Source organism: Ceratotherium simum, chromosome X, assembly GCF_057802395.1.
Source record: "Ceratotherium simum simum isolate JZ-2026a chromosome X, ASM5780239v1, whole genome shotgun sequence".
NCBI lineage: Eukaryota > Metazoa > Chordata > Mammalia > Perissodactyla > Rhinocerotidae > Ceratotherium > Ceratotherium simum.
Genome location: NC_141940.1, coordinates 75902221 through 75918099, shown reverse-complemented (window position 1 = coordinate 75918099; position 15879 = coordinate 75902221). Strand labels below are relative to the sequence as shown.

General features: G+C 38.8%; 1 protein-coding gene across 4 annotated transcripts in view; it reads right to left on the bottom strand.

Annotated features, from left to right (window-relative positions):
- OPHN1 (oligophrenin 1) overlaps positions 1 to 15879 on the bottom strand; it is a 581757-nt gene that overhangs the window by 509070 nt on the left and 56808 nt on the right. The gene's annotated exons all lie outside the window — the stretch shown is intronic.

The following is a 15879-nucleotide window of genomic DNA, read 5'->3' as shown; positions in this document are numbered from 1 at the left end:
AGTGATGCTGCCAATTCGGATATGCCAAAGAGAAGCCATAAAATGCTTCCTTTAAGTGAAAAGGTGACAGTTCTCCACTTAAAAAGGAAAGAAAAAAATAGTATGCTGAGGTTGCTAAGATCTCCACTAACTTTTATTACACAGTATACTGTTATAATTTTTCTATTTTATTAGTAGTTATTGTTGTTAATCTCTTACTGTGCCTAATTTATAAATTGAACTCTATCATAGATATGTATAGGAAAAAACAGTATATATAGGGTTTGGTGGTATCAATGGTTTCAGGCATCCAATGGAGGTCTTGGAACGTATCTCCCATGAATAATGGGAGACTACTGTATATGATTCCATTTACATAACATTCTGGAAATGACAAAATTATAGAGATAGAGAAAAAATCAGTGGTTGCCTGAGGTGAAAGAGCTTGAAATTGAGACTTATCTAAGGAAAGCCTGCAGAAGTCTTCAAGAAATATGCCAGCAGCTATATGTGCAGAGATAACAGGAATTCTTTACTGAGTAATCACATGGGCAACTACTGATATTTTTACAAGGAACTCTTAGGAGAGATGCTAATATGATGTATGACTAAAATCTTAAAATGCCAAGGACTTTCACCAGGAAAATCTTTTAAAACAAGAAGGAAAGGCCCCTGAAGGCAGCAGACACCAAGTTTTATCCAATTCTGTCTCAGTACCTAGCTCATAGCAGGCACTCAGGAAACGTGTGTTTTCAGTAACATTGAAATTTAAAGAGATCACTAGACTTCTCCCAAACTGTCTCATCCATGAATATGCCCGGTTACTCTATTTTGACTAGGCAAGAAGAGCTAACATTTACAGAGTGCTTAACATGTGCCAGGAACTATCTTAAGTATTTTATATATATTAATTCATGTAATCCTCAGAACAAACCTATGAGGTAGGGACTATTATGATCTTCATTTTACAGATGAGAAAACTGAGGCACAGATATTAAAGGACTTGCTTCCAGGTCCCACCTCTAGGAAGTGAAGGAGCTACAACATAGTCTGGCTCTAGAATGATGTTCTCACCACTTTATATAGCCTTATTACTACATTCTACAGCCTCTTTCTGATACAATCTTCAGTCACTGGGCTGTGGTTTACGTCTAAGTTCATTAAAGACGTATAATATAGAACTCTTGAAGAATTTCCTAGATATGACTTAGGTATCTGTATAGTTCTGATTCATTCAGTCAGCAAGCATTTCCTTTATGCCAATCCTGGCACTAAGCACAAGGTAACCAGACAAAGCACAATCCTGTCCTCAAGGAGCTCATTGTGGTGATAGAGACTCACAAGGAACAACTGTAATTCAGTGCAATAACTGACAGTGAGAAAGATATCAGCGAAGGCTTCCTAGAGGAAAGGGGACATGAGTTGAGGATGTGGAATTAGAGTTTGTCAGGAAAATATGGCAGGGAAGGGTGCTTCAGGCAGAAGGAACTGTAGGTGCAATGAATGAATGAGACAGATGGAGAGAGACATTGACTGACAGAGACAGAGAGAGATATCAGGGTTCAGTGATATGTGGTTCAGTGTGGTAGGAGGGCTAGTTGCTATACAGGGTAAGGCTGCAGAAGGAGTGTGGCCAGCACTGTATGTAGTACCTACTCCACAATGAGGTTTCCCTTCTTTCATGCTGGCAGCCTTGAACAAGGCAGAAAGAAAACTTCCTGGGGTAAAAGCAGCCTTGGTCACTATTGCACTCCCAGTGTCTAGCATAGTACCTCTTATAGAGTGCATTGCACCAATTGTACTTTGCAATTTAAAATTCTAATTTATGACTTAGTTGACACAAAAAATTAAATTGCTACTATCAGAATCCTGGAAAGACTGAAAAGAACAGAAATGCAATTTTCACAGGCACTGTCCATAATAGTAACTCCACATTTGTACAGTATTACACAACTAAAAACATTTTCATTCATATTATCTCAAGTAATCCTGATAATACTCTTGTTAGTTAGGTATTTCTATTCATACTATACAGAAGAGGAAACAAAGATTAGAGAAGTGAAGTGACCTAAGGTTATTGGCAGAGTCCAAACTGTATGGATCCAAATCTAGTGCTTTTTCCACTATACCACAGCTGCTAGACTCAGAGAAGCCAGGCTCAGCTCCCACTTGCCCTTGATCTTCTTACCTGCCTCTAGGCCTCTCCACACCTTACTTCTCACTTCTAAAGCACTTCTTCTCTTAGGCAATCCCAAGGATAAACGCTATGCCAAAACATAATATGAGACATTTGGCAATGGCTGTCTGCTATCTAAGGGAAAAAGTTCAAACTCTCTAAATTTGCAGCACTAACTCCTATACCTGACACTCCCTATCCCCTCTTCTTTGATTGATCACACCATCTGATCATATACTCACTTGTTTTTCAACTACTCCCCTAAATAGAATTCAAGTTCTTTGAGGACAGGTATTTTTGTCTTTTGCCCACTGCTCTACCCCCAGTTACTTGGCAAAGAGTAAGTGCTCAATAAATATCTGTTAAATTAATGAATGAACTCTTTTGTCTGACATGCAAGGCCCTTTGCAGTCCGACTTGCACAATGGTCTCCCTGAACCCATCTCCAACCTATTTCAAGGTCCTCCCAACATGCTTCCTGGCATTCCCATCCCTATGCCTTTGATCTTATTCCCATCTAGGCTCACCTAGAAGCTACTTCCTTCTGGATGCCTTCTTTAATCACCCCAGCCCACATTAATCTTTTCTTCTACCGAACTTAAGATTATAAACCATCTGTGACATGTGTATGGCATCTCTCAAGTGTGGCCCTACATTATAAACCAGCCACCAACTAGATTGGAAGCTTCTTGAGGATATGATTTCTGTCTTGGTCCTTTCTGCATGCCACAACGCTTCTGTTCCAGTGCCTAGATGTAACAAGTGATCAATAAATACTGATTCACTCACCTGTTTATGATAGAACATGTTAAATCATAGTTCATATTGATAATATGGAGGAAAAAGTGTGCTTGGTCCTATTACATGAACAAAATGTGACAATGTGATGATTTGTTAAAAGCAATGGAGTCAGATGGACAGGGTTTGAATCCAGGTTTCACCACTTATAACCTGTTTGATTCTGAACAAGTTTAAATGTCTTTATGCCTCAGTTTACTCATCCGTAAAATGAGGATAATATCAGTCCCTACCTCACAGGGTTGTAACACATATTAAATGAGATAACATGTGCAAGTACTCAGCCCAGTGCACAGAATAAGCTCTCACCAAATATTAGCTATTATTATTGACATCTAACTAGGATTAAGAGTGGGCCTTCATCACCCTGCCGAGAGCCTACAGCCCATCAAAGCAAGTGCAGAGCAGCCCGACTGGCACAATTACAAGCAGATGGGGCGAAAATAGAAAAAAATAGTCCCTGCGCCACCCCCTGGCAGTGGCAAGTGGAATCTGCAACCAGAAGCAACAGAAACCACAGCAGAATAGGTGACACTGCACCTATTGGCAGCAACCTCGATACCAGCTTGACCAGCAGTGGGGACTGCAAGTCCTTGGGTCCCCAGACAACCACCAGTGACGGTGATACCAGTGAAACCAGCACCCCTGGCAGCAGTGCAACCAGCACTTCAAGACAACCCAGGAACAGCAGTGCAGGTGGTGCACAGGATAGCATGTTTGAGCCTGCGGAGAGCCAATGGAGGAACAGAAGACCCAGGTGACCAGAACCAAAGTAACCAAAGCCATACCCAAATAAGAAAAGGTGATTCCTACCACAAATGCACCGGCAAAGAATGAATTCATCAAACACCATGAAGAACGACAGTAACGTGGCAAAACAGGGAGAAAATGACCACTCTCCAGAAACCAAACTTGAAGTCAAAGAAGATTACAATCTAAATGCCAATGAATTCAAAATAGCTGTCACAAAGAAACTCAACGAGTTACAAGAAAACTCAGAAAGACAGTTCAATGAGCTCAGGAATAAAATTAATGAAAAGAAGGAACACTTCACCAAAGAGATCAAAGCTCTAAGAAAAAGCCAAACAGAAATTCTGGATAGGAAGGACACAATTAATGAGATAAAAAATAATGAAGAAAGCATAAAAAATAGAGCACACCTTATGGAGGAGAGAATTTGTGAGCTCAAGAAACATAAAAATGATTCAGGTGGAGGAGGAGAGAGAACTAAGATTTTTTTAAAAAATGAAGACATTCATCAAGAATATCTGACTCACTTACGAAAAGTAACATAAAGACTATAGGCATCCCAGAGGGAGAAGTGAGGGGGAAAAGAATGGAGAGCTTGTTCAAAGAAACAATAGCTGAGAACTTCCCAAACCTGGGGAATGAACTGGACTTACAAGTACATGAAGCCAATAGAACTCCTAATAACATCAATGCAAAAAGACCTTCTCCAAGGCATATAATATTCAAACTGGCAAAAGTCAATGACAAAGAAAAAATATTAAGGGCAGCAAGGCAGAAGAAAATAACTTACAAAGGAACTCCCATCAGGCTTTCAGTGGATTTCTCAGCAGAAACCTTACAGGCTAAGAGAGTATGAAATGATATATTCAAAGTACTGATAGACAAAAAAAAAAATTAGCCAAGAATACTCTATCCAGCGAAATGATCCTTTAGATATGACAGAGAAATAAAGCTTTCCCAGACAAGCAAAGGCTAAGGGAGTTCATTGCCACTAGACCTGTCTTACAATAAATGATGAAGGCCCTCCTACCAGAAACAAAAAAGCAAAGGTTTACAAAGCTTTGAGCAAGGAGACAAATAGACAGACAAAATCAGAAAATTGCAGCTCTATATCAGAATAGGTTAGCAAACACTTACTTATAACATAAAAGATAAAGGGGAAGAGAGTATCAAATAACTATAAACACTGCAACTTAGTGACAAACTCACAACACATAAAAGAATAATTGTGACCACAAAAACCTAGAAGGGCAAGAGGAAAGGGATGGAACGTGCATAGGCTAATGGACATAAGAGGCTATCAGAAAAAGGGCTGTCTCATCTATGAGATCTTTTATACAAACTTCATGGCAACCACTAAACAAAAAATCAGAGCAGAGTCACAAATCATAAATAGAGAACCATCATAGAAAACACCAAACTGAAATGGCAGACAGACATACAAGGGAAAAGAAACAATGGAAATATAGAACTGGAAAATAAAAGATAAAATGGCAGTATTAAGCCTTCATATATCAATAATCACTCTAAATTGTAAATAGATTGAATTCACCAATCAAAAGGCACCAAGTGGCTGGATGGATGAAAAAACAAGACCCAACAATATGCTGTCTCCAGGAAACACATCTCATGTCTAAAGACAAATATAGCCTCAGAGTAAAGGGATGGAAGATGATACCCCAAGCAAATGGCAAGCAAAAGAAAGAAGGTGTAGTCTTATTTATATCAGACAAAGCAGATTTCAAGATAAAAAAGACAACAAGAGACAAACATGAGCATTATATAATGATAAAAGGGACATTCCACCAAGAAGATGTAGCATTCATTAATATATATATGCATCTAACACAGGAGCACCTGAGTATATAAAGCAACTATTAACAGACCTAAAGGGAGAAATTGACAGGAACACAATCATAGTAGGGGACCTCAACACCCCACTTACATCTATGGATAGGTCATCCAGACAGAAAGTCAACAAGGAAACAATGGCCTTAAATGAAACACTAGATCAGATGGACTTAATAGATATTTAGAACATTTCATCCAAAAACAGCAGAACACACATTCTTCTCAAGTGCACACGGAACATTCTTGAAGATAGATCATATGTTGGGAAACAAAGCAAGCCTCAATAAATTTAAGAAGATTGAAATGTATCAGGCAACTTTTCTGACCACAATGCTATGAAACTTGAAATCAACTACAAGAAAAAAGCTGGGAAAGTCACAAATATGTGGAGACTAAACAACATGCTACTGAACAACTATTGGATCAATGAAGAAATTAAAAGAGAAAAAAAAAATACCGAACCAGCTCTGATGGTCTGGTGGTTAAAGTTCAGGGGCTGGCCCCATGACCTAGTGGTTAAGTTCAGCGTACTGGGCTTCAGTGGCCCAGGTTCAGTTCCTAGGCACAGACCTACATGACTCATTGGCAGCCATGCTGTGGTAGCGACCCACATAATAGAGGAAGACTGGCACAGATGTTAGCTCAGGGCAAATCTTCCCCAAGCAAAGAAGAAGAAGATTGGCAAGAGATGTTAGCTCAGGGTGAATCTTCCTCAGCAAAAATAAATAAATAAAAATAAGTAAATAAATAAAGTTTGGCGCACTCTGCATTGGTGGCCTGGGATCAGTTCCCAGGCACAGAACCATACCACTCATCTGTCAGTAGCCACACTATGGTGGTGGCTCACATAGAAGAACTAGGACTTATAACTAGATTCTACAACTATGTACTGTGGCTTTGGGGAGGAACAAAAAAGAGAGAGAGAGGAAGATTGACAACATGATAGCTCAGGGTGAATCTTTCCCAGCCAAAATAAATGTTTAAAAAAAGTACCTAGAGACAAATGAAAATAAAAACACAACATACCAACTCTTATGGGACGCAGCAAAAGCAGTACTAAGATGGAAATTTATAACAATACAAGCCTACATCAACAAAGAGAAAAGAATCTCAAATAAACAAGCTTACCCTATACCTAAAAGGACTAGAAAAAGAAAAACAAAGAAAGCCCAAAGTCAGTAGAAGGAAAGAAATGATAAAAATCACAACAGAAATAACAAAAAAAGAGACTAAAAAAACAGTAGAGAGGATAAATGAGTCTAAGAGCTGGTTCTCTGAGAAGATAAACAAAATTGACAAACCAGTAGCCAGACTCACTAAGAAAAAAAGACAGAAGGCTCAAATAAATAAAATTAGAAATGAAAGAGGAGAAATTACAATGGACACCACAGAAATACAAAGGATTATTAGAGAATACTATGAAAAACTATATGCCAAAAAACTGGGCAATCTAGAAGAGATGGATAAATTATTAGACTCACAAAACTGAATCAAGAGGAAATAGAGAATCTGAATAGACTGATCACAAGTAAAGAGATTGAAAGACTAATCAAAAACCTTCCAAAAAACAAAAGTCCAGGACCAGAAAGCTTCCCCAGTGAATTCTACCAAACATGCAAAGAAGACTTAATATGTATCCTTCTCAAACTCTTCCAAAAAAATAAGATGAGGGGAAGTTTCCTAACTCATTCTACGAGGCCAACGTTACCCTGATGCCAAAACCAGACAAGGACAACAACAACAAAAAAGAAAATTACAGGCCAATATCACTGATGAACATAGATGCAAAAATCATGAACAAAATATTAGCAAATTAAATACAACAACACATTAAAAGGATCATACACCACGATCAAGTGGGATTTACTCCAGGGATGTAGCAATGGTTCAGCATCCACAAATCAATGAGATACATCCATTAACAAAATGAAAAATAAAAATCACATGATCATCTCAACATATACAGAGAAAGCATCTGACAAGATCCACCATCCATTTATGATAAAAATGCTTAATAAAATGCGTATAGATGGAAAGTACCTCAACATAATAAAAGCCACATATGAAAAGCCCACAGCCAACATCGTACACAATGGAGAAAAACTGATAGCCATTCCTCTGAGAACAAGACAAGGTTGCCGACTCTCGCCACTCTTATTGAACATAGTACTGGGAGTTTTAGCCTGGACCAATTAGGCAAGAAAAAGGGATCCAAATTGGAAAGGAAGAAGTGAAACTCTCACTATTTGTGGATGACATGATTCTATATATAGAAAACCTTAAAGAATCCACCAAAAAACTACTAGAAATAATACAGTAAAGTTGCAGGATATAAAAACCAACATACGATCAGTTGCATTTCTATACACTAACATCAAACTAGCAGAAAGTGAAGTCAAGAATACAATCCCATTTACAATCACAAGAAAAAGAAAAAGAAAATATCTAGGAATAAATTTAACCAAGGAGGTGAAAGATCTATACAATGAAAACTATAAGATATTATTGAAAGAAATTGAAGAAGACATAAAGAAATGGAAAGATATTCCATGCTCATGGATTGGAAGAATAAACATACTTCAAATGTCCATATTACCTAAAGCAATCTACAGATTCAATGCAATCTGAATCAGAATACCAAAGACATTCTTCATGGAAATAGAACAAAGAATCCTAAAATTTACATGGAACAACAAAAGACCCTGAATAGCCAAAAATTCCTGAGAAAAAATAACAAATTTGGAGGTATCACATTCCCTGAATTCAAATTATGCTACAAAGGTATAGTAATAAAAACAGCATGGTACTGGCGGAAAAACAGAATTGGACAGAATTCTCTTCCAAACAATGGAACAGAATTGAGAGCCCAGAAATAAAACCACATATCTATGGACAGTTAATCTTCAACAAATGAGCCAAGAATATACAAAGGAGAAAGGAAAGTCTCTTCAGTAAGTAGTGCTGGGACAATTGGCAGCCATGTACAAAAGAATTAAAGTAGACCATTATCTTACACCATACACAAAAATTAATACAAAATGGATTAAAGACTTGAGTCTTTAACTCAAGTGAAACTATAGACAACCCACTAACTGGGAGAAAATATTTGTAAATCACATATCTGACAAGGGGTTAATTTCCAAAATATATAAAGAACTCATACAACTCAATGACAAAAGAATGAACAACCTAATCAAAAAATGGGCAGAGGATATGAACAGACATTTTTCCAAATAAGATATACAGATGATCAACAGGTACATGAAAAGATGTTCAACATCACTAATTATTAGGGAAATGCAAATCAAACTTACACCTGTCAGAATGACTATAATTAACAAGACAAGAAATAAGTGTTGGACAGGATGTGGAGGAAAAGAAACTCTCATACACTGCTGGTGGGAATGCAAACTAGTGCAGCCACTATGAAAAACAGTAAGAAGATTTCTCAAAAAGTTAAAAATTGAAATACCATATGATCCAGCTATCCTACTTCTGGGTATTTATCCAAAGAACATGAAATCAACAATTCAAAGAGATTTATGCACTCCTATGTCTGTCACAGCATTATTCACGATAGTCAAGACATGGAAGCAACCCAAGTGCCCATCAATGGATGAATGGATACAGATGATGTGGTATATGTATGTATGTATGTGTATATATATATACACACACACACACACAATAGAATACTACTCAGCCAAAAAAAAGACAAAATCATGCCATTTGCGACAACATGGATGGACCCTGAGGGCCTTATGTTAAGCAAAATAAGTCAGAAAGAAAGAGACAAATACCATATGATTTCACTCATATGTGGAAAATAAACATATACATAGATAAGAAGAATAGATTTGTGGTTACCAGAGGACAAGAGGGTGGGAGAGAGGGCAAAAGGTTTAAAGGGGCACACATGTATGGTGACAGATAAAAACTAGACTATTAGTGGTGAACATGATGCAGTCTATACAGAAACTGAAATATAATAATGTACACCTGAAATTTACACAGTCTTATAAGCCAATATGACCTCAATAAAAAAAAAAGAGTAGGCCTTCGTAAGGGGTACAGGGTTTCTTTTTGGAGGTATGAAAATATTCTAACATTGACTGTGGTGATGGTTGCACAACTCTATGAATACACTAAAAACCATTGAATGGTACACTATAAATGAGTGAGTTGTGTGGTATGTGAATTATATATCAATAAAGCTATATTAAAAATAATCCCCTGGGCCAGCCCCATGGCTTAGCGGTTAAGTGTGCACGCTCCGCTACTGGCGGCCGGGGTTCGGATCCCGGGCGCACACCGATGCACTACTTCTCCAGCCATGCTGAGGCCGCGTCCCACATACAGCAACTAGAAGGATGTGCAACTATGACATACAACTATCTACTGGGGCTTTGGGGAGAAAAAAAAGGAGGAGGATTGGCAATAGATGTTAGCTCAGAGCTGGTCTTCCTCAGCAAAAAGAGGAGGATTAGCATGGATGTTAGCTCAGGGCTGATCTTCCTCACAAAACAAAATAATAATAATCCCCAAAAGAGAATAGGCCTTTGGATCTATTGATGAGTTGGAAGAGAAGGTAGAACATAAAAGAGTCTCTCCACAAAAGCAAGTTATTAATACTATTTGCCCAAAGCCTGTAGAATCCATGGGGTTCACTTTCCTTTCTGGTGACAGGCAACATCTTTGTAGTGTTTGGTCCACCTAGGAAGAGGGGTGAGGGTCATCATGATAAGCATGGAGCTTACATTGAAAATGCTACTGAATAGGATCAGAGATTAAGGGGGAGAAAAATAGATCACCTCTCATCTCAGACCAAATGCAGACTGCCTAAGTCCACTCAGAAAACGTTCTGGCATGATCAAAAAGGAATGACACAGGCAGTGATGGAGGAAAATCCTCCAAAGGGAAGCTCAACATGGAAAACAAGGAAAAAAACACATGGAAAACAACATACTGTCCAGAAGAGGACAATCCCCCAGGGATGCTCAGAGAGCACCAACTTGTTCTTTCAATTCTATCTTTCATCCATGAGAGATCTAATCACATTTGATAATCTCAGTCAGAAACCCCATGGCAAAAAAAACTGTTCTGTGTTTACTTCTTTGCCTTCATGTTACTGGTGACAAAGCCAAGACCTAGAAGCCACCACTTGATCTGGGAATGAGTTCAGAATCATTTCCCCAAGCAGGAACTTCTGCCAAGTACCTGATCAGTCCACACTCTGACCTGGGCTAAATAATTAGAAAATGAGGAGAAATATACATCATCTTACAACTTATGGGGGAGGAGTGATTGAATAAAAAACAAAGAAGCCAGTGATTATAGTTGATTGCTAGTGAATACTAGCAATGAAGGAAGGAGTTATGGAGAGAATGGATTATAAGCATTTTATTGCATTTCAACTCAAATAAAAGATCACTCTCTAGATCCTTAAGTAATTTTCTTCATATCACCACCCCTTCCCATTTATATTATTTGAAAAGTAGAGGCTCATGAGAGGTACCATTTTTCCAAACTGTCACACAGCAGACATGCACTAAATTTCTTGGATGAATAAAAATTGGAGCATACTCTTCTTTAATTAAATTCCAGATTCTACTACCTTTTGACCATATGTGTGCCTAGGAATACCTTCCCACCAGTCAAAAATCCCTAAAAGTACAAAAGACATCAGCATAAAAGTATTTAAATGAGCCCTCCAAAATATATTGCAAGAAAAAACACTAGTCAAGGATTCAGAAGAACTGGGTTTCAGTTCAGTTTTGTCAATAGTTGTGTAACCTTGAGCAAGTCTCTCTGGTCCTCAGTTTCCTCCTCTGAAATATGACGGGTTTAAACTAGATCAGTAGTTCTCAATCTCAAGGCAGTACCACTCCCAGGGTGCATTTGGAAAGGTGTGGAGGTGATTTTGGTTGGCACAATGACTCGGGAGCACTACTGGCATTTATTGCAGGGTGGGACAGCTAGAACAGTACATAGCTAGCAATGCCCAGAACAGACAAACACAATGAAGAACTATCCTGTCCAAAATGCCAGGAGTATATTACTTGCCACCTCCTAGAAATAACTGGACAAAATAATTAAGATCTTGTCAACCCCTAAAATCCTTTGCCATAGGCCAATGTAACAAAGAATACTGCTACACTGTGACTGTCCTATTAAGTCTGAACAGTGGGGAAACATCAGTCACCTTTTGCTTGGTAAATGAGGAGAAAAGAAATTGCTCTCCGTTTCATGCTCTAAAATGTGTAATTAACAAAACCTCTTTTAGAACCCAGTGCAATAAGAAGATCTGAATCTGGCAATGAACCTTACAACTGAAGACATATTGCACGCGCGTGCACACACACACACACACACACACACAGAGGAGGAACTTGATTAACTGCGGCCAGATGTTCCTTAACAACCATTTGTTTAAAAAAACCACAAACAGTAAATTCCATTAGACTCTGTTGTTCACATTTGAAATCCAATTGAGTCTGAGTTAGGGGCAAGTTAGAAAAGGTTGGGAAAGTGTTCGCAGAACAGCAAAATACTCACTCTGCTGGATCCATGTGTTTCGGGCCAATAAAAAAAAAAAATGGGTGGTTGTTTATCAGCTGCATCCTAAAAGTCAAGAGGGTGGAGTTGAAGAGGCTTTGCTTATTAATATAATTTACTATTTTTAATGCTTGCTCAGAAATTCTTCCCACAAATCTGCGTGGTGTACTCTGCCTTATGGATCGGAAACAACGAACTCTTTGTGTTTGCTATTTATCAATCTGAAGGTAAATCGATTGGAAGAAAAATTCTAATTCTAGGGTCTTAGCCACAAACTGTTGCAAGCTGTCAATTAACTCACTGAAACAATACCAGAAGCCAGAGAGAGAATATCAAAGCCTCCAGCATCCCAACAGAAGGGCCAACAGTTAAATAGAATCTTCTGAGAAGATGGCTTTATAGCTTTTCTGATTTTTCTAAACACAAATTATAGTAACTCCATCTGAACCCATTGCTTATCAAAGCCAAATTTAACCTCTTCCCGAAACCAGCCAAGAGATTACAGTGAATAAACCTTTTCCTTTCAAAGATGTATTTCAAAAAGCAGTTATTTTCTGTGGCAGCAAAGGCAGAACTCTGTGGCCAGCCCCACCTTGGCAGCAGTCTCCTAGAATATAGCCTAGAGTTCCAGAAATTTAAAAATCCTGAATCTGCGCTAGTAGTTTTTGCCAGTAGCCTCACTGGGCTGATATACAAACTCTAGGGTCTAATGCTTCAAAATAAGGCCAAACCCAATACTGAACAATCATCTATACTGTTTAGCAGTGTGTTACTTCTAAGAATATTTTGTTACCAACAAATTCTCATCTATACTGGGGGAACTAATATCCATATTTGGCTCTGACAAATCAATTATTTTCCCTGCCACCCACCAGTTGACTTCTAGCCAATCCATCCACAACAGTCATTAACCTTCACAGACCTACACAGCCCTTGTTAAGGGCCAGTTGTGTGGGTCAGTTCATTTTGTAAACTGAATAAGGAAGGGGAGGGGCAAACAACAGCTTGTCTCCATCTCACATTTGCAAAGGGTGGAATATAAGAAAAACCTAGGTAAACTCTAGCAACTCTAATGCCTAAGCAAACTGATTTTGTGTGTGTGTGTGTGAGGAAGATCAGCCCTGAGCTAACATCTGTCGCCAATCCTCCTCTTTTTGCTGAGGAAGACTGGCCCTGGGCTAACATCCGTGCCCATCTTCCTCCACTTTATATGGGACACCGCCACAGCATGGCTTGACAAGCGGTGCGTCGGTGCGTGCCCAGGATCCGAACCCTGGGCCACCGCAGCGGAGCGCACGTAACCACTATGCCACCAGGCTGGCCCCCAGCGAACTGATTTTTAACTGCCGAAATGCTTCCTTCTCTCACCTCTGCTCTCACAAATCAGAGAACAATAAACAAAGGGGAATGAAGTTTTGCTCATGCTATGCAGCTGATAAAAATTTTAGACTGACAAAAGCTACCCTTGTTTTATTCATTTCAAACAGGCATCTCATCCAGGTGCTCGAGCCAAAAAAACTTGTGACTAATCTTTGATCTCTCCATCCCTCTCCCTCCCTCATTTTCCCTCCCTCTTCTTCCCTTTCTCTCCTCCTCTTCCTCTCCCACTCCCTTCCCCATTTTCTCTCTCTCATCCAATCCATTGACAAGTAATAAGTAATGATGGTTCCACTTTCTAAGTATAACATGAATCGCTATGCACTTCTCACCATCTCCACCACCACTTTAGTCCGGTCACCATCATCCTTTGCCTAGATTATTGCAATAGCCTCCTAACTGATTTCCCTGCTTCCACTCTTACTCCTAAAATCCATTCAACTCACATAAGCCAGAAGTATCTTTTTAAAATATCAAACATATGATACTCTCTATCCCATTATCCTGTTATATTTTCTTCATAGAACTAATAACTATCAGCAAATATCTTATTTAATTGTGTATTAGTGTATTTTATGCCTCTCCCTGTTAAAATTCAAGCTCCATACGAGAAAGGACTCGGTATGTCTCTTTCACCACTGTATCTGCAACACCTAGAACAGTGCCTGGCATATGGGAGATGTTCAATAAATATTTGCAGAATGAATGAATAATTATTTGACAAACTTTTAGTGAACACTTATCTGACAAAACTGTGCTACGTTCTATGGGTGATGAAGACAAAGAAGACATGGTCCTTGACCTGGAGGAGCTCAAAGAAGGGACATAGACATTAAATAATTACAATACAGTGTTGTGAATGCAATAACAAAAGTCTAAATCAAAGGCACTGAAGAATAGAAGAGGGGTGAACTAACTGTGTTTGAGTGACATGCAGAAAGCTTCACAGAAGAGAATAAATTTGAGCTACAACATGAAGAATGAGTACATTTTCCATACTGAGAAAATGTGTGATGGGCATGGCAGGCAAAGGGAACAGCACAGGCAAAGAATGGAGTCTTAAGCAAGGATATGGGGCACAAGAATGCCTACTATGTTAAGGAAACAACAAGTAGTTTGGTGGGTGGAGTGGAGGATATACATGGGAAAAAATGATAGGAAAGGAAGCTTGAAGAGGTGGGGTACAGTCAGATTATAAACGGTCTTACAGGTCTTGTTAGGTAGTATTAATTCTTGTAGACAGTGGGCAGTCAACTGCAAGCAAAGAGTAAAAGAGATTCATCCATTCAACAAATATTTACTGAGTGTCTGATCAGATTTGTTTTTTAGGAAAATAATCCAGGCAACAGGAGTAAGAGTGCACCAAAGCGGGGAAGAAACTGGAGTGAGGCAGAACGATTAGAAAGCTGCTACCAATTCAGCTGGGCGATTTTTTTACACGCCATAGATTTCTAGCCCCACCTGAGCACCACTGACTCTCAATCTCTCAGGATGGAAATCAATACTACATCTTTTAATTTTTTTTGAAAGCAATACATGTTCATGGAAAAAAATACTCAACCTGTACAGAAGGGTATGAGTTGAAAACACATCTCCCTTCCCACTTACTACATCAACAACTACAACCATTCTTCCCACTACCCCCCACCAACCTGCCCTCAGCTAGGTCCCATTGCTCCGGAGTGCCCAAGGTTGAGAATCACTGCACTACCAGCTCTATCACCTTAGGCAGTTATTCCAAAATTTCACTGATAATAAGAATTGCCTGAGGTACTTTGTTTTTTTAAAGAGAGCTTACCAGGCTCCTCCCCTCCAGATTCTGATTCAATGAAACTCAGCTGGCCCTAGATGCATCTTATCAGGCAATTGTGACATCTGTCAGAATCCTAATATATACCAGTATATCCCACACATTAATATGCACAGGAGTCACCTGGAGATCTTGTTAAAAATGCTAATTCTGATTCAGAAGGTGTGGGGTGGGTCTCAATAGTCTAGAGTTCTAACAAGTTCCCATGTGTTGCCAATGCAGCTTGCACAGGGATCACATTTTGCTGAGCCAGGCTCTCAACCCTGACTGCCTATTAGAATTACCTGGGGAGCTTTTAAAACTCTCAGTGACCAATCTTTTTTCAAACTCTTCCAAAAAACAGGAAAAGAGATAACACTTTCTAACTGATTTTATGAGGCCAACATTATCCTGATACCAAAACCAGATAAAAACACTACAAGAAAACTATAGGCCAATAGCCTTTATGAATATTGGTGCAAAAATCCTCAACAAAATACTGGCAAACTGAATTCAACAGCATATTAAAAGGATTATACACCATGACCAAATAGGTTTTATTCCTGGAATGCAAGGATGTCTCAACATACAAAAATCAATCAAT